The sequence below is a fragment of the Podarcis muralis genome, chromosome 1 (genome assembly GCF_964188315.1).
Source record: "Podarcis muralis chromosome 1, rPodMur119.hap1.1, whole genome shotgun sequence".
NCBI classification, from domain to species: domain Eukaryota; kingdom Metazoa; phylum Chordata; class Lepidosauria; order Squamata; family Lacertidae; genus Podarcis; species Podarcis muralis.
This window is the reverse complement of record NC_135655.1, coordinates 133,652,743-133,666,607: the sequence shown is the minus strand read 5'-3', so window position 1 is coordinate 133,666,607 and position 13,865 is coordinate 133,652,743. Positions and strand designations below refer to the sequence as shown.

The 13,865-nt window shown below is 47.0% G+C and overlaps 1 long non-coding RNA gene across 1 annotated transcript; it reads left to right on the top strand.

Annotated features, from left to right (window-relative positions):
- Positions 1–7,978: 7,978 nt before the first annotated feature.
- Positions 7,979–12,390, top strand: LOC144325626 (uncharacterized). Its single transcript, XR_013390803.1, has 2 exons — positions 7,979–11,410; positions 11,919–12,390. It is a non-coding gene; the product is annotated as an uncharacterized LOC144325626 (long non-coding RNA).
- The last annotated feature ends 1,475 nt before the right edge of the window (positions 12,391–13,865 follow it).

Sequence of the window (13,865 nt, the reverse complement as noted above, 5' to 3'; positions counted from 1 at the left end):
AGGGCTCACAACACAACCTTCGAGGTTTCACCAGGCCTTGGACAGCATCTCCAAGGCCTGGAGAGACCTCGGAACCCAACTTCAGGTGACAATGGAAGTAAGGTTCCAAGGCTGGCTCCTCTGGTTCCAGGGAAGAAGTTATGTGGTTCAGAGAGTCTTTTAAACCAGCCACCTCCTTGTGTATCAAGGTTATCAGTCAATCTGAAGCGTCTTCCACCTTGCATCAAATTTCAGAATTAAATTATGAAGGTTTTAACTCGCTTTCCTTTCCCCAGATTTTTGTGTGTTCTCAGTGCTTTATAACAAACATTCCTAGGAAGAAGTTGGTGCTTAGTTATCCTTTTTTCCCACCATTCCATTGAGAAAATGGTATCTCTGCTTAGCTAGTACATGAACTGTGCAGAGGAATCGACTCAGCACATAAAATCTGCAGTGCACTGGTCTTTCCATAAAAACAAAGCTATTCCTTTGATACATTAAGGTAGCGGTACTACATTTGTTTGTGCATATATGCAGTACATACACCTGTGTGCTATACAGTCAACTGAACTTATACCCTGCTCTGCTAAAAAAGACAGGATAGCAACATTTCTCTATATACAGTACAGTGGTACCTTGGTTTTCAAACAGCTTAGTTCACAAACAACTTAGAACACGAACGCTGCAAAAGTGGAAGTAGGTGTTCCAGTTTTTGAACTTTTATTTGGAAGCTGAACATGCTCCGTTTTGGGTCCTCCTGTGATTCCTGTTGTGCTGTTCATTTACATCTCCCCGTTGTAATTCAAGCCTTCTGTTTCTGATTGCAGTGTTCTGAGATGATATTTGGAGCTTAGATTTGGTGCTTTTGTTTTTGCTATTTATTTTGCGTTTTTTGTTTTGAGGCTTTTTTAGTTAACTTGTTTTTGTGACTGTGGATCCCAGTTCAGCTACTGATTGATTGATTGATTGATTGATTGTGTAACTGCAGAAATGGATAAAAGCCCCCCATCCAAACAATGACTATCATCAGTGCAGGTAAGAAAATTTTAACTTTTATCATCTACAATACTGTTTTATTTATTACATTGATTATTGCTTTCATTTTATGGATCAGTGGTCTCGTTAGATAGTAAAATTCATGTTAAATTGCTGTTTTAGGGGTTGTTTTTAAAAGTCTGGAATGGATTAATCCGTTTTGCATTACTTTCTATGGGAAAGCGTGCCTTGGTTTTGGAATGCTTTGGTTTTGGAACAGACCTCTGCAACGGATTAAGTTTGAGAACCAAGGTACCACTGTACTCATTCTGCAATCACTGAACAGAAGTTTTCTCACTGTCTCAAGACCTTCCAATCTCTCCCAACTCATAGAATCATTGAATCTTAGAGTTGGAAGGGACCCTGCAATGCAGAAATCTCAGGTAAAGCATCCATGTTAGATGCCCATCCAACCACTGCTTCAAAACCTCCAAGGAAGGAGAGTCCACCACCTCTCATGGGAGTCTGTTCCACTGCTGAACAGCTTTTACTGTCAGAAAGTTTTTTCGAATGCGTAGTCGGAATCTCCTTTCTTGTGACTTGAAGCCATTGCCTTGAGTCCTACCCTCAAGCGCATAAGAAAACAAGAATGTTCCCTCTTCTTTGTGGCAGCCCTTGAGATATCTGAAGATGGCTATCATATCGCCTCTCCGTCTCTTCTTTTCCAGGCTAAACATACCCAGCTCCTTCAAGCGCTCCTCATAAGGCTTGGTTTTTTTGACCCTTGATCATCTTGGTTGCCCTCCTCTGCACAGGTTCCAGCTTGTCAACATCCTTCTTTGATTATGGTACCCAAAATTGGACACAGTATTCCAGGTGGGGACTATTACTTCCCTTGATCTGGACACTACTTTTGTTGATGCAACCTAGAATAGCATTAGCTTTTTTTGCTGCTGCATTACACTGTTGACTCATGTTAAATTTGTGGTTCACCAAGACCCCTAGATCCTTTTCACATGTACTGCTAGTCAGCCAGGTGCCATTGTCCCCCATCCTATATTTGTGCATCTGCTTCTTCCTGCCTAAGTGCAGAACCTTACATTTGTCCCTATTGAAATGCATTTTGTTAGCTTGGGCCCAGTTCTCCAATCTGTTAAGGTCATATTGAATCTTTATTCTGTCTTCTGTGGCATTAGCTCCCCCTCCCAGTTTGGTGTCATCTGCAGATTTGATGAGCATCCCCTCAATTCCTTCATCCAAGTAATTTATAAAGTCATTGAACAAAAATGGGCCCAGGACAGAAAGGAAATCAGATTGGTCTGGCATGACATATTTCTGAGAAACCCTTGCTGGGTCTTAGTAATCACAGCATCCTTTTCTAAATGCTCACAAACCGACTGTTGAATTATCTGTTCTAGGACCTGTCCTGGTATTGATGTCAAGCTCACTGGCTGGTAGTTAACCGGGTCTTCATTTTTCCCATTTTTGATGATGGGGACAACATTTGCCTGCCTCCAGTCTGCAGGGACCTCACCTGTTTCCAAGAATTCTCAAAGATTATAGACAAAGGCTCTGAAATTACATCCTCAGGCTCCTTTAGAACCCTTGGAGACAGCTCATCAGGCCCTGGAGATTTGAGGCAACTGGAGTTAACGCCTCAGCCTCCAACTGAAAATTGTCATCTAGGCAGGGGTGTAGCTAGCTGCTCTGGCACCCGGAGCAGCAGGGTCGGGGCGAGCCGCCCATGGAATCCGCCTGGCGGACGCAAGCCCCACACGGCCGTTTTTAGCAGTGCAGCGCCCCGAGCCACTGCGTCACTCCCAGGAGAGATGTGTGGCTCGGGCATGCTGCAGGCCAGGCCCTGTGGTAAGTGCTGCCCCTCATGGTGTGCCATTTTGTCACCCCCCTCAAGGATGACACCCGGGGCAGACCACACACCCGGCACCCCCCTTCCTACGCCCCTTCATCTGGGCTTTCGTAAAATGAAACGGTTACTTTAAAAAGGATACAAAAGTCAGAGGCTGTTAATAGGGTTTTACTTACTCCGCACAGGCATTACTAATATATTTAATATACTGAGTCAAACTAGTGGTTCACCATAAATTTTAGGGGAGTATCTGGCACCCAGAAATTTAGTGGCACCCACAAACTTATAACCTATTTCTAAAAGAGAAATAAATTGAAATAATGTGGGAGAAGAAGGTGAATGCAGCAAAATTGTAAACCAGATAGTGTTCCTGAGTGAAGATAGTTAAAATATGGCAAGATTACTGTTCCCATATTAGGCTCATTGCCTAAGAAATGGAGGAAGTGCTGGGGGTCAGTTGTGTCACTAATGGCATCACGGGAACTAACAAATAGGTGCCGAATAGGTCTTTGACTAATCATATCATGACAGTCAGTTGCAAAGGACTGCTGCAAATGACAGGCTATGTGAGGGGATAACATTTCATTTTCCTAGGCTTAAAGTACTGCAATTTGAGTTATGTGAAAATGTGCTGTCCTTCTGGCAGATTCATATTATTCACACAGGAAGCTGCCCGGATCCTTGGAAGCAATGAATAACAACTGCAAATGATTACACTTCCAAAAATAGAAAATCTTAAAAGGTGTCCTCAGTGCCGCTTGTAAAAATAACCTCACAGCAAAACTCCTTAATTAATCTTTATGTAGTTTATTCATCAGGAATTTAAAAATGTTTTAGCTGGAAAAAATGTTATTTTGAGAAAGCATCAGGATCTAATTTATAACCCACAATTTGTCAGCCAAATGTTACTAATCAAGAGCTGACATGAAATGAGTGAACTGTGACCACCCAGTTGTCCAGAGAGAGTTGGGAACCCGTAGCTCATTGCATGGGAAGGGAATGTCTTTGAGTTACAAAGAGGGGGGAGGGTCCTCAAGTTTTATTTTGAGAAAGGAAAGTAATTAAATATCTGCTTTAGATTTCTTTAGATCTGGCTAACTTTAAGAAATACCACTGGGAATTCAGAGCCCTTTTCTCTGAACTGGGGCCACCACCACCTTCTCTGGTAATTCTTTTTGACACCCACCCCCATAAGCTTTGTCCCAAGGATTTAGCATTAATGTTTTATGGTCATGAGCAAAGAGCCAGAACCTGAGAGACGGCTTTCAAGAGGTGCCAGACCTAAACAGAAATGTCGAGCGCAGGGCATTTGGTTCACCCAGTTTGCAAAATTATGTGGCCTTTACATCCTTTCCAGTCCTATGTAGCTGTGAACTATCCATGAACTATCAATCAATCCAGATCAAATCTGAGTCCTGAGTGCTGCCATCATATATAATTTCATGCAAATTCTGTCCAGTGATTAAGCTTTTGCCAGGAGAGTTTTTATGCACACGTTCCAGCTTGTCAACATCCTTCTTAAATTGTGGTGCCCAGAATTGGACCCAGTATTCCAGGTGTGGCCTGACCAAGGCAGAATAGAGCAGTACTGGATCTGGAGACTAAACTTCTGTCGATGCAGCCAAGAATAGCATTAGCTCTCCCCCCTCTTTTTTTCTTTTTGCTGCAGCATCGCATTGGTGACTCATATTGTGGTCTACAGAGACTTCTAGATCCTTTTAACATGTCCTGCTGGTAAGCCAAGTGTCCCCCATTTTATATTGGTGCAGCTGGCTGTTTCAGGCTGAAAAGGGACTAGTGGGACTTAGAAGAACAGAAAGACAAATCCCTTCTGATGGGCTCCTGCGTCACTTGCTACAATTCAGGGATTTTTTTTGTGAAGCACTTAAACTTGGGGAAGTTTAAAATGGCAGCCCTCATCTGACCACACCACCCATTGGCGCCAACTCCCATTGAGGGAACCTCAACCCCTCCAAATGGGATGAGGCTGAGCCCCCCTCCAACCTTGAGGGGCCAGGCCTCGCTGCAACGGGCTTCGCCAGACCTTCCTGTGCTTGGGCTTTTCTTCACCTGCGGTGGGCCGCAAGAAGACCCAATGGGGCTTGTTGCAGGTGGGGGTGGCAGTGGCGGAGCATATGCCCACGCTGCCCAGGCCAGGCACGCTCCCAGGGGGGAGGGGCGCAGAGGGTGCCCTCCCAGGTGCAGGATAGTTGCTCAGGTGTAGCCGGGGGAGGAGTGAGCTGCCCACGGGGGCGGAGCAAGCCGCTGATGACGAAGGGGGGAGGGGGAAATGCTGCCGGCAAAGCAACGCAGCTCCCCCTTTCCCCCGATGGCTCGGGGTAGACTTGGGAGTCGCAGGCAGGCGACGCACCAAATGTCACCCCCCTCAGCAAAGACACCTGGAGCAGCCCGTCCCCACCGCACCCCCCTTCCTCCACTCCTAGGGGGTGGGGCCCAGCTCCTATGACTCTACCTAAATCAGGCAGAGGCAAACTCCGGCCCTCCAGATGTTTGGGACTACAATTCCCATTTTCCCTAGCTAACAGGACCAGCGGTCAGGGATGATGGGAGTTGTAGTCCCAAAACATCTGGAGGTTCAGAGTTTGCCTGAGCCAAATCCACCATACTTGAGCAGCATTATGGCTTGAGCTCTGTCTGTGGTTGAAGCAAGGGAAACAAACTACATGATGAGGCATTCAATAGAGCGAAGAAGAGGTGGAATCTGAGGTGACACGAACTGAGTTCCTTCCCACCCCTTGGGAAGTGGGGGCTCCTGGATGAGGAACAGTGAGAGGGGCAGCAAACTCAGTGACTGCCCCAGGTGGCAAAAGCCCCCGAGCCTGAGGTTCCCCACCCCGCCTTTATCTTGCTTGCTTGATGGCATCTGACTGCATGGAGTGGTAGCTCGGCTGCTTCAGGTGTTCTCCTGGAAGCCTCATTCCCAGGGCAGTCTGCGTCAGGAAGAGGGCAGCTTGTTTCCTTGCACCCATTTGCACTACCAGAGCACAGGCTATGAAATCGTCAGGAAATTACAAGTATGCAATTTAGAAGAGAGGCAAAATAATAGATTCTCTCACCATGCCAAGTACACCCAAAGACCCCCTTATGCCATTCTATCCCTTTAAAGGGCCATGGTCATGCAGATTGCTTGTGTAAGCAATTATCCATGGGAATTAGGGGCTTTTGACATCTGTCTTGTACTTTAGGCAAGCACACAGTTGCTAACACCCGTCTCTTATAAACAATTTCAATCTGCTAATGTGCTCTTGCTGCAGCACTGCCAAACAGTGTTGACTTTGGCAAATATTTTGTCTGTGTATTGGCTTTATTGAGCTACTTCAGGGCAATAAGTTAGCAAAGCAATCACCTTGATCAGGAATAATTAAAACTTCACATCTTAACAGGGTATCCAGGCAATGAACAAGTTGCTGCAATTTCCAAGTGTTCACCCAGCTGGCAATAAAAACCAGAATAAAAATTTAATTGGTGACTAATGTTGACTTTCCCACATGTATGGAAACCATTTAGAAAATAACTTGGTGACCATGAATGAATTTTATCATTTCAGCAGTAAGGAAATGGAAAATAGATGTGGCACTAGTGGTGTGGCCATATTTAAGGGTGTTATCTGCTCCACAAGAGCAGATGGGACATTCATTGGTTGCCTTCAATGAAAACTCTTGAGCCTTCTGTAACTGAGCCCAACCTGGGAATGTCTTAATTTTGTTCTCCAGTGACTTCACTTAGGTTTGTTGCTCCCCTCTTTGGAGGTGGTTGAAGTAGCTTCCCTGTTGTTTTTAAAAAGGGGAAGGAGAATTGTTGTTGTTGTTGTTTAGTCGTTTAGTCGTGTCCGACTCTTCGTGACCCCCTGGACCAGAGCACGCCAGGCACTCCTTTCTTCCACTGCCTCCCGCAGTTTAGTCAAATTCATGTTCGTAGCTTCGAAAACACTATCCAACCATCTCGTCCTCTGTCGCCCCCTTCTCCTTGTGCCCTCCATCTTTCCCAACATCAGGGTCTTCTCCAGGGAGTCTTCTCTTCTCATGAGGTGGCCAAAGTACTGGAGCCTCAGCTTCACGATCTGTCCTTCCAGTGAGCACTCAGGGCTGATTTCCTTCAGAATGCATAGGTTTGATCTTCTTGCAGTCCATGGGACTCTCAAGAGTCTCCTCCAGCAGCGGCGTAGCGTGGGTTGTCAGCACCTGGGGCAAGGCAAGTAATTTGCGCCCCCTAACCCGTGGATTTGCGCCCCCTAACCTGTGGATTTGCGCCCCCTAACCCGTGGATTTGCCCTAACCCCAGATGTTGCGCCCGGTGCGGCCGGCCCCCCCTGCACCCCCCACGCTACGCCACTGTCCTCCAGCACCATAATTCAAAAGCATCAATTCTTCAGCGATCAGCCTTCTTTATACTCCAGCTCTCACTTCCATACATCACCACTGGGAAAACCATAGCTTTAACTATACGGACCTTTGTTGGCAAGGTGATGTCTCTGCTCTTTAAGATGCTGCCTAGGTTTGTCATTGCTTTTCTCCCAAGGAGCAGGCGTCTTTTAATTTCGTGGAGCCCAAGAAAGTAAAATCTCTCACTGCCTCCATTTCTTCCCCTTCTATTTGCCAGGAGGTGCATCTAATAACGACATTGTCTTTCAGATGATAAGATAGTGCGGTGTTTGGATGATGAGTTGATCACCTGGATTATGTGTAGCTACTTTGCTACAAAGTGTATTTGAATGGCCAGCTAGGAATGAATTGAGCACAATATCTTAATTTCAGTTGCTTTTTGAGCAAACCCTCCACAAATCCGTTTTGTAGGTGCTATAGAAATAGGGGGGGTACCCCTAAACACTAGGAACAAATAAAGACTAGGATTTTGATTTGGATATGCATTAAAAAACATAAACTTTGGTGGGGCTGTTCCAGATGGGAGTCCTGGGCTGCTTTATGCAAACCAGGCTGGCTGGCTGAGGAGCAGGGCTGTTTTATATTATTACCACATAAAGCCATGGAGGGTCCTCAACAACACACACACACACACACACACACACACACACACACACACACACACCGGTGTGACCAGAGACTGGGAATGTTGCCAGGCTGGCTGCAGGGGGGCAAGGGGCTTCTGGGAAGAAGAAGGAGGAGGGGGGAGGGGAGTTCTCCTGGAGGGAAAAATGGGGGTCGATGCTATGGGTTTGCCTCTGCCCATCTCACCCCTGGCAGGAAGGGGGGTGAGCCCTTTGCTCCTTTTCCAGTTCCTGCCACTTGCCTGCTCTGGGCACAGCAAAAGGAAAAGGCAGGGATGCCATCTTGGAAGGGAGTTTTCTTTCTTTTGTTCTTCCTTTGTCTTTGTTTCTTGGACCCCCCTTTTCAGCTCCCTTCTGTTTCCATAAGAGGCTTTTGCGCTCTCTCTCTCTCTCTCTCTCCCTCCTCTCGGCTCTGATTTCCCCCCAGGCCTCTTTTCTGGCCTGCAGCCCTTTGGGCGCCTCTGGACTTGAGAGGGAAGCCTAGGAAAGGGGTTCTCCTTTCTGGGCGATGGAGCTTTCTCCTGACTCCTGGGGGGGGGGGGACCTGGAATCCCCCTGATTATAGCAGCAGTCCAGACTGAGGAGGTTTGGGGCGACCTGTGGAGGGGCCTGATCCTGCGGCTCCAGCCTTCAGAAAGTGCTGGGAAGCCGAGAAAGGGGGCTGGCCCCTGCCTTGCCCTCCCCTGGGATGCCCACAGTGACCCCTGGACGGGAAACGCCTGGCTAGGACCCACCAGGGCCCCTTCAGCCAAGGGCAGCAGTGAAGGGGGGCCTTCAGGAAAGCCCCCTGGTTCAAGCAGGGCTGGGGACCAGCAGGATGGCAGGGAGGAGGAGGAGAGCTGCCCCTCTCCTTCCCCCTTGGGAGACTCCTCTTCTTGAGCGAAGACAAACCAACATCTTGGAAACTTGTTCTCCCTACAGAGAAGGAACTTACCATGGTGAGGACCAACATCTGCCTCCATCTTGGTGAGGGAGAATGAACGCCTGCCTGCAATGTTTCGGGCCATGCTGTGAGATGCGGACCCCCTCCAAACCCTATTTCTTCAAGCATGAGGGTCTCCATGTGTCTTCTGTTCTCCAAAGGGACACAGACCCTGTATGTGTGCCTGTGACCCCATGCGCTCTGGCCACTGCTTGGCAGAGAGTGGGGCAGGCGCTGGGCTTTTGTGGTATTTAAAATTACAAATCTGTTTTGTAAAACCTTTTATAAAGCTTGTAACGATAAGTATATAATAATAACATTAACCTAATATGCTTGGAAGGGACGCGGGTGGCGCTGTGGGTAAAAGCCTCAGCGCCTAGGACTTGCCGATCGAAAGGTCGGCGGTTCGAATCCCCGCGGCGGGGTGCGCTCCCGTCGCTCGGTCCCAGCGCCTGCCAACCTAGCAGTTCGAAAGCACCCTCGGGTGCAAGTAGATAAATAGGGACCGCTTACTAGCGGGAAGGTAAACGGCGTTCCGTGTGCTGCGCTGGCTCGCCAGATGCAGCTTGTCACGCTGGCCACATGACCCGGAAGTGTCTCCGGACAGCGCTGGCTCCCGGCCTATAGAGTGAGATGAGCGCACAACCCTAGAGTCTGTCAAGACTGGCCCGTACGGGCAGGGGTACCTTTACCTTTAATATGCTTGAAATCATTTGCATAAACTATGGCTGTAGTTCATTTCCCTCCTTAACAAGTGGGAGGAAGAACAAGAACGCCCAAGCCTTATTATGTCAAACTTCCTAAGTATCAGACTTAAGGAGAAGAGCGAGGACCAGCTGGATGTAGATTCATTGAGTTGGAAGGGAACCTGAGGATCATCCGACCCCCTGCAATGCGGGAATATGCAGCCGTCCCTTATGGGAATCGAACCTGCGTCCTTGGAGTTATAAGCACCATGCTCTAAGCAACTGAGCAGCCACATTTAATTATCACAGAATATTAAAGTATGGGCTATAAAGCAACATTAAGTAAATTGACTTTGGTGCAGTATGTGTTTCATAATATGTGCTTCACAATTATTTTGAATAAACGTTTTTCATACTGTATTGGAAGACAGAACATGACAATTGATGACACTTTTCAGCTGTTAATCACCAGGATATGGTTTATTTTATTACTCAGTTTCTATTGTGTGTCCCTTTCAGTTGTGTTCTCTATGTGTATTTGTTTTGTGTCCCTGTGTATTGAAATAACTGCTTTCAGAATTGGTGGGGCTGGACAGTGGAAACATCTTCAAGCATATAAAAAACAACTAGCTGCTGGTCCCTCTCTTCCTGGGAGGCAGGTGTTTAGATGTGGTCATATAAGACTACCTTTGAGCCACTTCTTGACAACAGCATCAGCTCAAGCAATGCCTGTGCAGAACTCTGAAGCCACCAATCTCCCAACCTCACCAAAGGCTCAGAGGTAAGGGCGGCTTTGGGCACATACACAAGTATAGTCGTACCTTGGAAGTCGAGCGGAATCTGTTCCGGAAGTCCGTTTGACTTCCAAAATGTTCGAAAACCAAAGCACAGCTTCTGGTTGGCTGCAGGAAGCTCCTGCAGCCAATCAGAAGCCACGAAAGCCCCATCGGACTTTAGGCTTCCAAAAATAGTTCAAAAACCGGAACAGTCACTTCTAGGTTTGCGACGTTCGGGAGCCAAAACGTTCGGGAACTAAGCTGTTCAACCTCCAAGGTACGACTGACTACATTAAAAGCACGTGGCTTCCTCATAAGAACTCTGGGTACTGTAGTTTGATTAGGATGCTGGGAATGCTAGCTCTGTTAGGGGTAAAATACTGTTTCCAGGATCACTCAGATGAAGCCATGTGCCTTTAGATGTGTGTTAGATGGGCTTTAAATGCATGTTGTGGGTGTGGTCTTTATCTCATAGGCAGCATTGTTAAGCATGCATCCTTCTGACTTCATTAAGGAGAAAGCCAATGAGGTCAGAATGATGCACACTTAACAGTGCTGTCTATGAGATACAGCCTTACACACACCTCTTTGCTACTGATTGGATTTGCCCATTTGGTGAGGTCAGAAAAACTGGTAGCTTATGGAGATCAGTGGTTGTTAACAGTTAATACTAGTCATTTAGGTAGGGTATGCTACATTCAACCCTGCTAGTTCAATACACTGGCAAAGCCATTTACCAGGTAGGACACCAGGGAGAATTAATACTTTTAGCATCTTTGTATGGAAATACATTTTGGGGAAGGTATCTGTGGACATTAGAAAACTGAGTTTTCTTCATATCAAGAGCTGGAGAAGTCTGGGATGTCATTTGGTCTTTACCAAATTATTTTACTTCCACAAAAAGTTCCTGTTATGACAGTTCCGTTCTGTGAATTTTGATGGCATATATTCCAAAATTCTGATTAGAGCTCTGAGACACCCTTAACAAGGAAGGTTTCACTTAGCTGGTATATCAGTTTATCTCCTACCCACACAAGAGCCCAGGGGGCCCTGACACCTGGTCACTAGAAAGAGATTCTGCATCTCCCCCTGCCCTTCAATGCCTTCCTCTTTTTAATTTTGTGTGTCAGGCACTTTCCTCCAGGACACAAGAGCAGGAGAGCCTGGAGACATGGAGCTGTGAGTAACCAGATATTTTGCTTCCTCCTGCTTTGGGGTCTGTGGATTCTCTTAAATCCAGCCACTCAAGGTGAAGTGGGCTTCTGCGTGTTGAGCTGACCAGTGCAGAAGCAGCTCTGAGATCCTGCCCCAGATGACTCTGTGGTGCAAGTGACAGGATCAGCCAGTCTTATGCTGATCATATGGAGGCTGTCATGAAGCTGATTGGTGGGAGAGCCTAGATGGTGCCTAATTAAGCTATGAATTGGCTGCTCCAAGATGTGGGGACAGCTTCACTGGTCTTTAAAGGGATTCAACAAATTCACAATGGGTCAGGCTATCAAATGGCCACTACTCATGGTGGCTCTGATCTCCCTCCTGGTTCAGAAGTAATATGCCTCTGAATGTGAATGATCCCAGCTTGTGTTTCTTGTGTCCTGGGGACATCTGGTTGTCCACTGTTGTGCGAAACATGCTGCTGGACCAGATTGGGCTCTTACGGTCTTATGAGCGCTTTTCATCTTTTCAGGTCCAGAGTTTGCTCTTCCACATCCCCAGGAGCCTCTGTCCAGCACACCATCCCCTCCCACTGCTAGCAGCGTGCAGAATACCAACCCCCTGAGGGTGAGAGCTGAGACTCCCGCCCTCCCTGCAGTGATGGCAGCAGTGGTGCAGGGAGCCACCAGTCCAGGAAGCCAACCACACCTTTCCTCTGGAGGGGAGCGAACTGTGATTCCCAAGAAGGTGCTCCTTGACACACAGCCCGATGGAGTGGAAGATGAAGGCAAGGCAGTTGCTCTGTCCCATGTCATTCTTTGGAGGCAAGAAAGCCAGTGTCGTTTAGAAGAGGCAGATACTGTTTTGGTCTTATCCTGTTTTGTTTTTTGCTATGTTACTTTATTTCTTCTACAGATGATGATAGCATAAATCAGGCTAATTGAAAGCAGGCTTTACCTCTTTGATACCATAGCAGTTGGTGTGACATAAAATTAATAAGCGACGCCCAGTTTCAGTGTTGAGTTTCTGTGGTTTCTCCATAACACAATAGATCACTTGCAATTTTTGCAGGGGCTCATTTTTTAGGTCCTGAGGGCAACCCAGGATAATAAGCGGTATCCAACCTCACTCTCTACAGTTTTATATGAAGTGCTGAAACTGGAGAGGTAAATCTGACTTCCCCTTCCTGCTGCCATGGATATGTCTATGACCATTGCACTTTAGTCAGAGCTGCAATGTCCACAGGGCCAAACAATTCCTTCCCTCTTCCCTGACATTTCTCCAAACCAGGGAGCACACTACACCAGATCTGGCATAGTTTATTCCTTTCCCATTGTTCCTCCTGGTTAGATTACTGTAATGTGCTCTGCATGGGGCCACACTTGACGACAGTTTGGATGTTGCCACTAGTGCAAGTGTTTACTGTTTCAACTACTCAGAATCACATAGCACAGTGCTATTTTTCTAGAAAAAGAGGAGCTGGGGCTCACCTTGAATGCCTCCTCCCTTGTTCTCTTATATTGGCAATGGTGCCCACCTAAGAGGTGCCGGAACTGAGTTCTGGCAAGTTTGGGCTGAAAAAAAGCCCTGTCTGCATTGCCCTAATGCTAAAAAGAATGACTTTTTTGTTCTTGCCCTGCACTACTGAAAATTCAAAAGCGTGTTGGAGAAATTCCCTAGAGAAAAGGACAGGGAAAGGGAAATTCAGGCATCTTTCTGGAAGAAATAGTCTGAAACGTAGAAAAGGTAAGTTAATGGGCATAATGGTTCTCATGGTCATTCTAGTGCATCAGCTTTGCTTTCATAATGGTGGCAAACAGTGTTGCAGTTGGATTCATTTGTCACTGATTAACACTGGGACGCGGGTGGCGCTGTGGGTTAAACCACAGAGCCTAGGACTTGCCGATCAGAAGGTTGGCGGTTCGAATCCCCGTGACGGGGTGAGCTCCCGTTGCTCGGTCCCTGCTCCTGCCAACCTAGCAGTTCGAAAGCATGTCAAGTGCAAGTAGATAAATAGGTACCACTCCAGCGGGAAGGTAAACGGCGTTTCCGTGCGCTGCTCTGGTTCGCCAGAAGGCGCTTAGTCATGCTGGCCACATGATCCAGAAGCTGTACGCCGGCTCCCTCGGCCAATAAAGCGAGATGAGCGCCGCAACCCCAGAGTCGGTCACGACTGGACCTAATGGTCAGGAGTCCTTTTAAGTATGAAGATAGGTTCATTCCAGGTTACCCTGGAAGCAAATGAATTTTCATAGGTAGGTATTTAGTGTCTGTGAATTGCACAGATTCTTAATTGCTTTGAAAATAAAGTTGACCTATGTTTGTTGAGTACATCTATAGTCAGTGTTGTGTAGAGATTCAGCTTACTTCTCATTAGCAAGTTTTATTGGTCAGAATCTATAACAATCATATTGCTTTAAGAAAAACACTGTCAATGGGATTGTTTTGAAGGGCTGCCAATCACAGGCAATGGCGGTGG